The following is a 14,046-nucleotide window of genomic DNA, read 5'->3' on the forward strand; positions in this document are numbered from 1 at the left end:
TTCTTTCCTATAGGGCTTCGGGAGGAAATAAAATATATTTTGTTTGTCTGTTGTCTCTTGTAGCGAGAGATGCAAAACTAGATAGCTGGACAGATAGATAAATTTTAGACCCAAGAGAGGATTTGAGTATAATCATAGAGACATAAGGCACGAGTTTCTTAGTCAAGAAAAACTTGGTCAGTAAGCACCTAAGTAGGCAGTTTTGGCTGCTACAACTATTTTCCATTCCTGACTTTCCAGCTTTACTAAACAATCCTGGTATTTTAATGTATAAGGGGTCCCAACTCGCTCAGACCTAAGTGCACACACATGCTTGGAGGTGGTCATATGCTAGTGATTAAAATGATCCTGGACAGAACCAATTTTGCAAGGCTGTAGAGGCTGAGGTAGAATGAAGCCCTGTTTGCGCTTCCTGGGGAAATATCAGGGATGAGACTGCCGGCCAGCAGACCTTCAGATCCAAGGAATCCGAGCCCTGTATGGTGTCAGCGATTGCCACAGGTTTCCCACCCTGGACCGAATGATAGTTTAAGGCTGATAAGCAAGAGGTGATTGTCCTGGACAAACCAGCTTCTGGAAGCCCCGTCCAACCCTCCTCGTTGGAGAAAACTGCAGGTGCTCATGCTGTTCCCTCACTTACGATCCTGCCCGTGCAATTTCATTTCTTTTGAGCGTCTCGGCAGAAAATGCCCCTGAGAATAAATCTAGAGCCCTTGCAACATCCGGAAAACCATCCAGTGACAATGGAAAATTATCCCTTCCCCCACCCCTTTCATCTCCCCTCTTTTGAATCTTTAACGGGCGAAGCCCACTCCCACCCCGCGAATGCAGAGATAAACTCCTGCTTAGATGATTCACTGTCAAAAATATTGAGCACACTTTAGTGGGATGGCAGTAGTAATGGTCTTTTCAAGTGCTGCAGCACAAAAGCTGAGCCTATCAAGATTTTTTGGCAGGCTCTGCGTTTAGCTTGTCATATTATATATTGCAGAAGTGCAGTTCGGGATCAGTGCAAATCAGCTCAGAGAGGAGGGAAGCGGTGGGCACAGGGTGCATCCGCAGCGCTGGGGCTAAACAGAAGGTGGCAGCATTTTAACGTCATCGGCGTACAGCACATCCAGAAGCCATTGCCATGGTCTTTGGGCTCTTTTCTAAATTCCTGATGGGCAGTTTACAGCTTCATGCTTATTGCAGCAAGGAAGCAGAACACTGGGTGATGAGAGGCATATTCGGATATAATAGCCCTGGACACTTTGGAGGTTCAACTGTCAAAATATACAGCCGATAGGAAACCACGGCACTGGGCAGAACCCCTACAGCAGCAGCAGCATCTCCTATTTATTTTATTCTTCGTTAAAACTCAGTGCTAACAGTAAAGAATACATAAAACATGAAGCCCAGAAAGGGACAGGCAGGTTCAATTTTTCCTACTTCCAAGAGAACCTTATGGAATTAATTTATCATAAGGGGAATCCCCTGGATTATCAGAAAATCGTGGTCCAGTATGGGCTTTGCTTCTGAAAAAGGTGTGAGTCCTTAGGTCATGAGACAAAGGGTGTATGCTTTAGAGTTAGACTCCCTAGGCTGGCTACTTCCCAGCTCCGCCACCAGCCAAGTCCAGATGTGTGTCTTCCTGTCCAAGCCGGGGTAATGAATGCACCTGTCTTGAAAGACTTGGGCTGATGTGTGAGATCATCGGGGTCCGGTTCTTACCTGGTGTTCAATAAATGTTACCTTTGTGGTTATGATTATGTTATTATTGACTGGATTGTTTTCCAAAAATTGGAATCCCACATCTAGTTTGATTCCTACAGAGATTCTGAGAAGTAGAAGGGAAAGCCATTTTCGTCTTCACCTTACAGGTAGGCCTGGTGAAGGTACGTTAGTCTCTAGGACTCCATTTTTCTCTTCTATTAAATGAAGAAAATGGAGTAGAGAAGGGCCCTTGTAAAGTTCTGTCCAGCTCTGATATCTGCAGCTCTGTCATGCAGATTAATTTACAGCACAGCGAAGAGAGATCCAGAGGGAGGATTAATTGTATTTTAATCTTAATGGTAATTTGCTACATAATAGAGATAATGCCTGTTTGTTATGAGCGCACAAAACTCTTCGGCCTTGTGAGGAGCGAGAGCAGTGTTGGCACTCCACAACGACAAAGATCAAGTCCGAGCGTGGGCACTTCACAAAAGAAACCCCGCTTAATTTCATACACAGCCAGGCACTTGACTGGATTTTGTAGTCAGCTGTAGTCCCCATTAGCTCCTTATCTGGGACAGTGCCTCTCCTGAAATTAATCTGACCCAAATTTGTCATACATGTTCTAGAATGAATGTAATTATCAATACACTATTTAAGAGAATGACCTTCCAGAGAGAACAAGCAAACATAAGCAAAAGCGATTCAACGAACACCACTTGCTAAGAAGCAGGGGTGCTTTATTTCTGACTGTTGTTTTGGCAAACGGTCTGAAATCTCACAACTGTTTCATACAACTGCCGCATCTAGAATTTTGCGCGGTGCTTTTGGACGATTACACCACACGAGAAATTGTGCTTCACCTGTGACCTCGGCTATCCTTAAGATCACTGTGAACGTTTCATCCCATCACCCAGATGTGTTTTCACTGCCACATCAAATGCGATGCTATAGCTGTATTTCACAGATTTAAATTAATCCTTTTGTTGTAATGCCGAGATTTGCCAGAGTTCTAATGATTTAGATGTGAAAAAAAAAAAACAAAAACGAAAACTGTCCTTCTCAGATTGTCAAAATTGAAAGAGCTTTGCTCACAAACATTCGTGGCAAACATCTGAGCTTCCTCTCTTCTCTTTGCATAGACCCTTGACTTGATATCATTATCTTCCTCTGGTACTAGGGCAGGCATGAGAATACACCTTGGGCTCTGAAATCCATCGCAGCGTGAGTACTGAGCCCATACTTTCCACGTGTTGTTCCAAACCAAGGACTGTGTGTGATTACAGCACGGAGGCCAGCCTGTTCCTGGAGACTGAGAACTCCTGTAATAGCCTATTTAGTCTCAAGGTCTCCCTAGCATCCTGATTGAATTTTCCTCAGAGCAGATGGCAGTCTAAGACTCTTCCACCCAAAGATTTTTTTTTTCCCTCCACTCCTTCACTTGAGATTAAACTTGCAGGGTGGCCTGAGGTCTCTCCCAAACTTCCTGCCTGCCTCTCTGTTTTGTCTCACAGGCTTTTCCACTGACAAAGCCCTTGTATGTCTAATCTCATCGTGGCATGTTCATTGGAGCATAGTTTGTGTTAGTTAAAATGTGATCCATAAATTCCCGGGGCGAGAATCACCTTGAGTTACTGGTTGTATGGTTTCTTGCTTGTATGGTTTCTGAAAAGAAGCCCACTGTAATTCTTATCCCTGTTCCTTTATAGGTAGGGTGTTCTGTTCTGTTTTGTTTTGTTTTCCCTCTTCTCCACCTTCTTTGTCTTTGGTTTTCCACAGTCTAAATATGATACGCTTGGGGGTGTGCCATTTTATTGTTGCTGTTTGGTATATATCCCCTTAAGTTGTTTTCCAAGCTTCCTGGACCTGTGGTTTGATGATGGCCAATGGTGTTTGGAAAATCCTTGGTCATTGTTATTCTAAACACTTCTTCCGTTCCAGTCTTTTTTTTTTTTTAATTTCCTCTATTGAAATGTTGCAAATGTTACACCTTTTGATATTATACCTGTTCTTGTACATTCTGGTTTTTGCTAGTTTTCAATTATTTTTTGCTCTGAGTCTCTAGTTAGGAAGTTTCTATTCATTTGTCATCAAACCCAGAGATTCCGCCTTCTACCATGTCAAATTTTACTGATGAGCCCATCAGAGACACTCTTTATTTCCATCACAGTGTTTTTGATTTGCAGCATTTCCATTGCGTTCTGTTTCAGAGTTTCCTTCTTACTGCCTACATTACCTATCTGCTATCGCATGTTGAGTATTTTTTCCATTAAAACTTTTAAGATATGTATCATATTTATTTTAAATTTCCAGCCTGATAATTCCAAAATCTGTGTCACTTCTGAGTCTAAGCACGATGATTGCTTTACCTCTTCACACTGTGGGGTGTGTGTGTGTGTGTGTGTGTGTGTGTGTGTGTTTTGTGTTCGTTTTTTTTGTGTTTTGCCTTTTGGCATGCCTTATAATTTCACGCCAGAAGCCTGACATGCTGGGGCACCTGGGTGACTCAGTCGGCTGAATGTCGGACTCCTGATTGCCACTCAAGTCAAGATCTCACAGTTGGTGAATTTGAGCCCTGTGTCAGGCTCATGCATCGTTGGAACATAGCCTGCTCGGAATTCTGTCTCTCCTCTCTCTGTGCCCCTCCCCCACTCAGGAACACGCCTGTTCACACTCTCTCTTTTGAAATAAATAAATAAATAAATAAACATTTTTTTGAAAAGACTGACATGCCTTATCAGGTAATAGGAACGGAGGTAAATAGGCCTTTAATTTTAGAATTTATGTTAATCTCGCTATGAGCTGTGGTGAGGTTTAATGTTTTCTGTAGACGCCAGAGGCTTCAAATTTCTCTAATGTCCTTGGTTTAGTTTCCTCTCTTTACTTTGGGCTTCCCTAAATGCTCCTTCTCAGAGAGAGTCTGTGTCTTACAGTCCTTCTATTTGGAATGTATATTATTGTATGGAGACATGTAGGTGTAAGGGAAGTCATGGAGAAGCAGTGTAATCTGTAATTTTATGATTGCATCTCCGTGTTTTTGTGGGCCTGTGTCTGAGGGCCATAACCTTCACAAATGTTTTTATCCCTCTGCCTCCTTCTCCCTTGCCTGGATGCATTTTCAATCAGTTTCCTTAAAGCCCTGACCTGTTGGCTGTGGGTTTTGTTTCGTTTTGTTTTTCCTCGTTAGCTGACACAGGAAGGCTAGAGGTGGCTGGGGTAGAAGAAGTTTTTTCCCCCATCTGGAAAATGGAAAACTCTGGCAAATCTTTTCCCATGGAGAATAGGCTTTTGTTATCAAGGCTCTGGGTGTGTTTCAAAATGTTTCCTCTTCGCCTTTCCCTGCCAGAACCACAAAGGGATCTCCATGTACCTTCCTGGAGATCCATTCCAGAGAAATGTGGACCAGCCCCCAAAGACTGAAGCCCCCAGGAAGTTAGGATGCTAATTCAGCCTCAGCAATGCATCAAAATGACCATGAAAGCGTGCCTGCCAGCTTTTAGCTTAAGCAGCTCCTGTTCCAGGTGAGCAAATTGCAGCCGGACATCTGGAGGCTCTTTCTTTCTAGATATCAAGAAAATGGTTCTCGGATAGGTCTGAGAAAAGTCATTGGTTTTCACTTTGTCCAGCTTTTTCTTGCTGTAAGGATGGGAGTAAAGACTTCCATTACATGCTAGAGATAAGGCCATCGTAGCCACATCCCCAGTTTCAAAAATCAACAAGGATGGATTGAATAGCTATAATGTGAAAAATTACCATGCATGCTCAAGAAATGAGCTAAAGACTCGATTTGTGCCTAGAACTTCACTGGAAATACGAGAGCCACAGCCCTCAAATACCTGGAATCATCCTATATCTTTAGGTCCAAAGTGTGCTTTTGCTACAAGCTTTTTGGTCTCACGACCTTGGAGTTTATAACATCACAAATCACATCAAGATAAGTCTTTGAGGCCAAGAGATCTGCTTACTTTGAAACTCTAGAAAAGTTTCACATCTGGGTTTCTTTACCTGAACTATAGCTTCTTCTAAAACTTTTTCCAGCACTCTGTATTAACCCTTAGTGTAGCAATTAATATATATACATTTCTCTTCCTACTGACCAGGAAGTGCCTTGAGGAAAGGAACTTATTTTGTTTGTATTTGTATCTCTTGAATATGAAAAATTCTATCATATAGAGGAGGCTCAACAAGTATTTATTTTTTTTTTATTTTTTTTTAACATTTATTCATTTTTGAGACAGAGAGAGACAGAGCATGAATGGGGGAGGGGCAGAGAGAGAGGGAGACACAGAATCGGAAGCAGGCTCCAGGCTCTGAGCCATCAGCCCAGAGCCCGACACGGGGCTCGAACTCACGGACCACGAGATCGTGACCTGAGCTAAAGTCGGACGCTCAACGGACTGAGCCACCCAGGCGCCCCTCAACAAGTATTTAATGAATAAATAAATCCAAGGTAACTATGATTAGATAGTTTCTATTCACAAATTAATTAATAAATATGGTTTGACCACATTTCCTTGACTGGAAACCCTTTTTTAATGAAAATACAGGAATAAGATAAATATATATAAAATAAATACCATAAGATAAGTTACAGGCAAAGAGCCTCTGTAACTTTCACCTTCAATATTAATTTAAAATGTGTGGAGTATGAAGTAATGGTAGAGAGTATCTACATGCTAACTAGTCTTTTGTATATAAGTTAAGGACTTTCTTTAATATCTTCTTCAAGATCTTGATTATCATCAATTTTTAATTGTCTTACGCTTCCTGGTACTCATAGTCTGATCATGCAAATCTTAGGTTTTTGTCATTCAGTTATTACTTATGTCATCAGTAATTTATTAAGCATTGATTAATAATAGTCTTCTTCTAGTTGCTGGTGATAAAATAAGAAAATATTTATGTTCTCTTGCTCTTAATGAACTTTAATATTGTAGGTACCGAGAGACTAGAAAAAGAAGACTTACCTAAGGTGGAAAAAATATTGCAGGCAAGCTTCATAGCAGAGGCTGTGTGAGTTGACATTTTGAAAAATGCAAATGTTATTTAAATAAAACATACAGACAGAAAAGTGCACAATATATACTTGTATAGCTCAATGAATGTGTATAACAATGTGAAAAACAGTATAACAGGCACACAGAGCAAAAAGCAAAATACAACTGTAACCCAGAAAACACCTGCTTGCCCTTTTAAATTACTACCCTCCCTGAATATACCATTAACCTAATTTCTAATATCGTAGATTCATTTTTCCCCTATTACCAGAGATTAGTTTTTCCTCCTTTGAAATTTCTTTTCTATAAATGAACTTATTTAAATAGAACTTATTTTTAAAGTAAGTCCAGGTTTGTATAAGATAGAAACGTGTGGGAAATTCCAAGCAAAAGGTCTGCCCTGAACAGAGGTGTTGGGTCAAAACCTGTCCCATCTACTGGTTTCATCCCATTTCTGTGGCTATCTTGGGTCTCTTCTTATACTTGGAAGGCTACATATTAATTCTTCACTAGCTTTCTGCTCTTCCCACTCCCTCTTCATCATTGCGTACTTTTTCTCGTGAAATGGAACTGAGGGGTAATCACTTTTTCCTTTTCTTCTGTTTGTTTTCTATATACATTGCATTTATTTTATAACAGCATCAGCATTTCCCATCTTGGATTATTATTAAATTCCTATTGGGCAAGGGTTGCAGTCACTTAAACTACATTTTAATTTATTTGTTTATCTAGCTGTTTATTTATTTATATTATTTTTTAATTTTAAATTATTTTTTATTATTTTAATATAATTTATTGTCAAGTTGGCTAACATACAGTGTGCACGGTGTGCTCTTGATTTCAGTGGTAGATTCCCATGATTCATCGCTTCCATACAATACCCAGTGTTCATCCCAACAAGTGCCTTCCTCAATGCCCATCACCCATTTTCCCCTCTGCCCCACCCTCCCATCAACCCTCAGTTTGTTCTCTGTATTTAACAGTCTCTTATGGTTTGCCTGCCTCTTTGTTTGAAACTATTTTTTCCCCTTCCTTTCTCTCATGGTCTTCTGTTAAGTTTCTCAAATTCTACATGAGAGTGAAAACATATGATATCTGTCTTTCTGACTGACTTGTTTCACTTAGCATAATACCCTTCAGTTCCATCCACGTTGTTGCAAATGGCAGGATTTCATTCTTTCTCATCGCCAAGTAGTATTCCATTGTATACATAAACCACATCTTCTTTATCCTTCATCTGTTGATGGACATTTGGCCACTTTTCATAATTTGGCTATTGTTGATAGCACCGCTATAAACATTGGGGTACATGTGCCCCTATGCATCAGCACTGCTGTATCCTTTGGATAAATTTCTAGTAGTGCTATTACTGGGTTGTAGGGTAGTTCTATTTTTAATTTTTTGAGGAACCTCCACACTATTTTCCAGAGCAGCTGCACCAGTTTGCATTCCCACCACCAGTGCAAGAGGGTTCCCGTTTCTCCACATCCTTGCCAACATCTGTTGTTCCCTGAGTTGTTAATGTTAGCCATTCTGACAGGTGTGAGGTGGTATCTCAGTGTGGTTTGGATTTGTATTTCCCTGATGATGAGTGATGTTGAGAATTTTTTCATCTGTCTGTTAGCCATCTGGATGTCTTCTTTGGAAAAGTGTCTATTCATGTATTCTGCTCATTTCTTCACTGGATTATTTGTTTTTCAGGTGTTGAGTTTGATAAGTTCTTTATAGATTTTGGTTACTAGCCCTTTATCTGATATGTCATTTGCAAATATCTTCTCCCATTCTGTAGGTTGCCTTTTAGGTTTGTTGATTGTTTCCTTTTGCAGTGCAGAAGCTTTTTATCTTGATGAGGTCCCAGTAGCTTATTTTTTCTTTTATTTCCCTTGCCTTTTATTTATTTATTTTTATTAAAATTTTTTTTAATGTTTATTCATTTTTGAGAGAGAGAGGGAGAGAAAGTGCAAACAGAGGAGGGGCATAGAGAGAGACAGAGACACAGAATTTGAAGCAGGGTCCAGGCTCTGAGCTATTAGTACAGAGCCCATTGCAGGGCTTGAACTCATGGACTGTGAGATCATGACCTGAGCCAAAGTCAAACATTCAACCGACTGAGCCACCCAGGCACCTCTAAACTATATTTTAAATAATTTAATAAATTACAGGCTCATGAGAGTATCTTTAAGGTATTTAGTAATATTGGGTCACCTGGGTAGCTCAGTCGGTTGAGTGTCCATTTCTCAATTTTGGCTGAGGTTATGATCTCATGGTTCATGAAATTCAGCCACATGTGTTGAGCTCTGCACTGACAGGGAAATGCCTGCTTGGGATTCTCTCTCTCTTTCTCTCTCTCTCTGCCCATCCCCAAGTATCATGCATTCTCTCTCTTTCTTTCTCTCTCAAAATAAATAAAGATTTTAAAAAGTTTTAAAAGGTATTTAACAATATCTTTTCAATTTTGATAGCTTCATATAGAAAAGTGTACATGATGAACTTAGATTATAGTAAACATCTCAATGTGACATGGGGTGTTGTGTGTGTGTGTGTGTGTGTGTGTGTGTGTGTGTGTTTGACAAGAATCACAATTACAGAACACTTAAGAGTTAATTCCTGGAAATTTTTAATAAGGCTTTGTTTTTCTAAGGACATAACTGCTATCCTTTCATCATTGTTTCAATTATACTTATGGTGCTTACATTTTTACTTTGGGCTCCAGTTTTCCTTTTTGGTGATACACTTTCCCATAATATTTACTAGTCTTAATGAACACCAGAAGCAATAGACCATCATGTACTTCAGACTTTGAAAAGCCCTTAAATTAGCCTTAAATCCTTTTTCTCTCTCTTCCTAAAGAAATTGGGTGATTTCTATGTATTTTTTGACCGCTGATATTGGCTGTGCAAAAATGCCTGTTAAAAGGTCCATGTTGTTTTATAGCATGTTTAATTTAGCTAAGCAAGTGGAAAGCATGCTCTTCCCACTTGGCAATGCCTTGCTCAATGAAAGGATTGAGTTCATGTTTATTATTATGTCTTACCTGAATATTTAAGTCTGAATCCATCACTCTGATATATTACAGTATTGTTCTGGTATCTTCAAGTTAAAGAGCTGCTTAGGGCAGCATAAATGTCTTCATGAATCGTAACCATGAAAGTAATTAATATTTGCTGGCTGTCTGCATGGTTCTGGCTCTGTTCTAATCACCTTATTAATTCATATAACGTCCTCAATAACCCTAGGAGGTGAGTATTATCTTCATTTCCATTTTGCACATGAAGAACCTGAGATACAGAAACACTAACTTGCTAGCATTTAGGTGGTAGAATTGGAACTCCAACCCAGGCAATGTGACACTCAAGCCTGTTCTCTTAACAAAGCCATAATCAGCGTGCAACATTGGAGACTATCAGCCAGAAGCCATATTAAATTTTTTAAAACTCGGAATTTTCCTGAAGTAAATACTCCCCATAACTAAGTTCCTGTTGACTTGTTTCATGTATCCCTACTATACCAATAGAAGGCATGCTCCCTGAAATTTGATAACAGGGCAAAGGTTAATGTTCCAATGCTAAACGTCGGTATAAACAAATAAATTATTGAACAAAAACGTGGGAAGGGTAGCTTAACATAAGAAGTGGCTGTTACTTCAGGCTTGGAAGTAAAGAAAGGATTTAAATAGGCAAGGAGAGAGGGAAAGAGCATTCCAAAAAGATGAAAACTGATGAACACAGTGGCGGTGGTGATAGGTCACCTGGGTTGTTAGGATCCCCCATGCTTGGGCTGAATCAGGGATAAGGGTGGGCGTGGGAGTGAGGAGGGGTAAAGACGAGTGCACACAACACAACCAGAAAGGTTCAAGATGAAGGAGCATCAAATGTGCCATCACGTATTATAGAAACGCAAAGTTTTCTTTTGTATGCATAAGGACTTACAATGCATTTAGAGCTCGAACAGAAGTATCCAGCATTGCTAACAATCCTTCGTGAGTCCAGTGGCACCGCTAGGACCCTAGAAGATATTTCCAAGAGAGTCCATATATCTGTTTCTAAGATGATTTCTCCATTTCTGTTCCCAAGTCTTGTGGCCTCTCACTTATTCATGTTGCCTTTTCAACTTAATAAATCTATTTATAATTCATTTATCAAGAAGGTACTATAAAGCCCTACATTATACAACTTACGGATTGTGGAACAAACAAGTGTTTTGTTTTTCCTTTTGCCATTTTCTTTTGCTTCATTGGTTCGACACCCGCCATAAGATTTCATTCAACAGAAACGTTACTTTTAGTGGAATTGGCATAGGGGATTGGGAGACAAAGACATGATACAAGGAGCATAACCTTGAGACAGACAAAGACATGCCTGTGGCCCCTCCTCAGATGTAAGTATGCACACCTTCATTAACTATTCCAGCTTCCCACCAGGCTGGCGGCAGGGGGAATGAGATATCTCATGAGCTGTGCTGGTGGCCTGCTTAGCGCAACAGATAGAAGGTTGGAAGCCTGTGGTGTCCTTACACCTGCAGTTTGGAGATAAAGGTAGGCCTAGCACGGGTATCAGACAGCAACCTGATTGGAAAGACCTGGACGTGGCTGTTTATCGGTATTTAAATCCTCCTGATGTCTAGGGGAAAAAGTTCTCAGGAAAAAAACTGTACTATACAGTTTATATTAATAGTATTAATATATGATTATTCAACTTGCAGCTTCCTGATATAACAAAATGTGAATTTCAAACATCCCTTCTCCCCACCCCCCCCCAAAAAAGTGCACAGTGGATGGTCCTCCCACTTTTCCTTCTTTCCTTCTTTTTGAAAGGTACTTTAGCTTTTGCTAAACCTAATACTAATGCCGTTCCAACCCAATGCCGAAAGACCTCCTTATCATAGTCCGTTTCCAAGATAGAACAGATACAGTTGGGAAGGCGCTCTAGGCTGCTACTTATCATTCTTGGAATGAAAATCTCAACAAAGGACATCTTCTTTTTCTTCATTGGTTGACACCCGCCATAAGAGTTCATTCAATGGAAAAGTTACTTTTAGTGGAATTGGCGTAGGGGATTGGGAGACAAAGACATGCTAGGAGGAGTGGCCAAACACTGTTTTAGAAGTGAGGAGGTCATGTTTCCATCCTGTTTGTCTCTTTGGCCAATCCTTCAGGCCAGCGATTCTCACAGAATGGCCTGGTGACCAACACCATCAGCATCACCTAGGAGCTTGTTAGGAACAGATTTTCTCCAATCCCATCCAGACTTACTGAAACCAACATTTTAGGGGTGGGGGTCCAGCAACCTGCCTATTAGCAAGGCTTCCAGGTAATTCCGAGTACATTAAAGTTTGAGAACATTTTTGGCAGTGGCTGTGTCTAAATTTCCTTTCAAGGAAAATAGGATTAAACTTGATCACCATCCAGGTTCATGAAACTATTAACAACCTAAGACTCTAAACTTTTCTAAGGCTCTGCCTACTACCGACCAAAAGAAATATGGCTGATTTAGGTTGGGGAAGCAGTCATCTTGAAATGAATCAAGAAAGGTCTGACCACTGAGATGATATATGGAACCGAGCAGATCTCACTTCAAACATTAAGACTTCTAGAATGTTCATAACAATGTCTTTATCCACATTATGATAAACAGACCCAGCACTTCAAAAAAGTTTAACCCCACCCCCCACCTCAACAGCACTCAGGATCATATATGCTGTTTATAATAATTCTTTCTTCTTGTTGTTCAGAAAAAAACACGGTGCAATGGGAGGGCTAGTTTTTAACGATCTGGAGAAGCTCAGAGTTCAGGACTGCATTTGGCAGCTACTGGATAAAAATCATTAAGTATTTAAAAGCATTTAAGCTGTTAGAAAGTGGAATTAAACGGTTTTGACTACAACCCCTAGAAGACCATGAAAGATATGAACAGAGAAATGTCTGAAGACAAACACATCTTTGGTCCTAGATGGAAACCGCCACATGATTTAGAAGCGGGTATCTGAGACACAAACACTTTTTTCAGCGAAGAGCCAAAGCAGCTGCAGACATAATCACCCTCTTTAGAAGCCAGGGCTCTGAAAAGATGTCAGTTTCTGTTATCTTTGCCAGGGGCGGAGCACAGCCACCCTCCTGGCAGCCCCACCCACGACCACGACACAGGGCGGGGCTCCTGGGTGCTGGGTGGTGGGGGAAAGAGGCTCCAGGCAGCTGGACAGTAGATAGTGCATTGGGCCACCCCATTCACAAGTAGAATCCGGTTTGCACTGAGAAAGATGCCTGTAGCCATTCCTTCTCTGCATGCCTGTAAAATCACAAAAGCCACCGTTCACTCTGTTCTTAAAGCTACTTCTGGCTGTCGCCGCTTATTCTGAGTGCTTCCGACCCTGTATTTTGGCAGCAGGGGTGAAGTTTTGCTTGGATCTCTGTTTTCCGTGTACTATTAATAAGTAGAACCAAGTACACTCGATTGCTTTATGTTGATGTTTATGGAGAAAGAAATGGAAAGTGACAGGCTTATCTTTCTTTACATCTTACACTAGCACTGCTTGGAACTGGATTTTGTGTTTCAGCCAAAAGCAACTATTAACTGGTGGCTAAGTTAAGAAATAATGTACCAGCCTTGGACCTAAACCTGTACATCGATAAGGAAAGTTCGAGACCCTTGCAGTAAGACCGGTTAATGTTAAGTGAGCTGACTTGGCTTAGCAAAATTAAAAATCAGCACCTTTGAGGAGAAAATGGGTGATGGGCATTGAGGAGGACACTTGTTGGGATGAGCACGGGGTGTCGTAGGGAAGCAATGAGTCACAGGAATCTACCGCTGAAGCCAAGAGCACACTGTATACGCTGTATGTTAGCCAACTTTGGCAATAATTTTTTTTTTTTTAAATCAGCATCTTTGGAAAGTAGGCATGCATTTTTGTGTGCATTTCTGAGTTCCTGGGATCCATGTGAAAAATTGTATGTGAATCAGGGAACGGCTAAATCCTTCGTTGACTTTTGTTAAGAAGACTAACCGGTGTGATGGAAAAAGTGGTCAGGATTCCAGCACCATCCCTGCCCAACCCAGAGATGGCATGCAAACCATCTACTCAGAGGTAGTCCTCTGTGCGTCACTGAATTCACCTATAAGCTTTAACAAACACAGCTGCTGTAAGAACTAGGTGACAGTAGACAGGGAATGTTTCCTATGTGATATCCACTCAAAATGTGCTCAATATATATTACCTATCTTCCTTTTCATAAATAGAATTGTCTTCACAGCCATACCTATGTAAGGTCTTCAGTTCAACAGAATCGTGTTAGTTCTTTTCTTTCCTCCCCCCCTCCCCCTTTCCCTTTTTCCTTCCTTTCCCCAACTTCTTTTTTCTC

Source organism: Panthera tigris, chromosome B2 (genome assembly GCF_018350195.1).
Source record: "Panthera tigris isolate Pti1 chromosome B2, P.tigris_Pti1_mat1.1, whole genome shotgun sequence".
Lineage (NCBI taxonomy): Eukaryota > Metazoa > Chordata > Mammalia > Carnivora > Felidae > Panthera > Panthera tigris.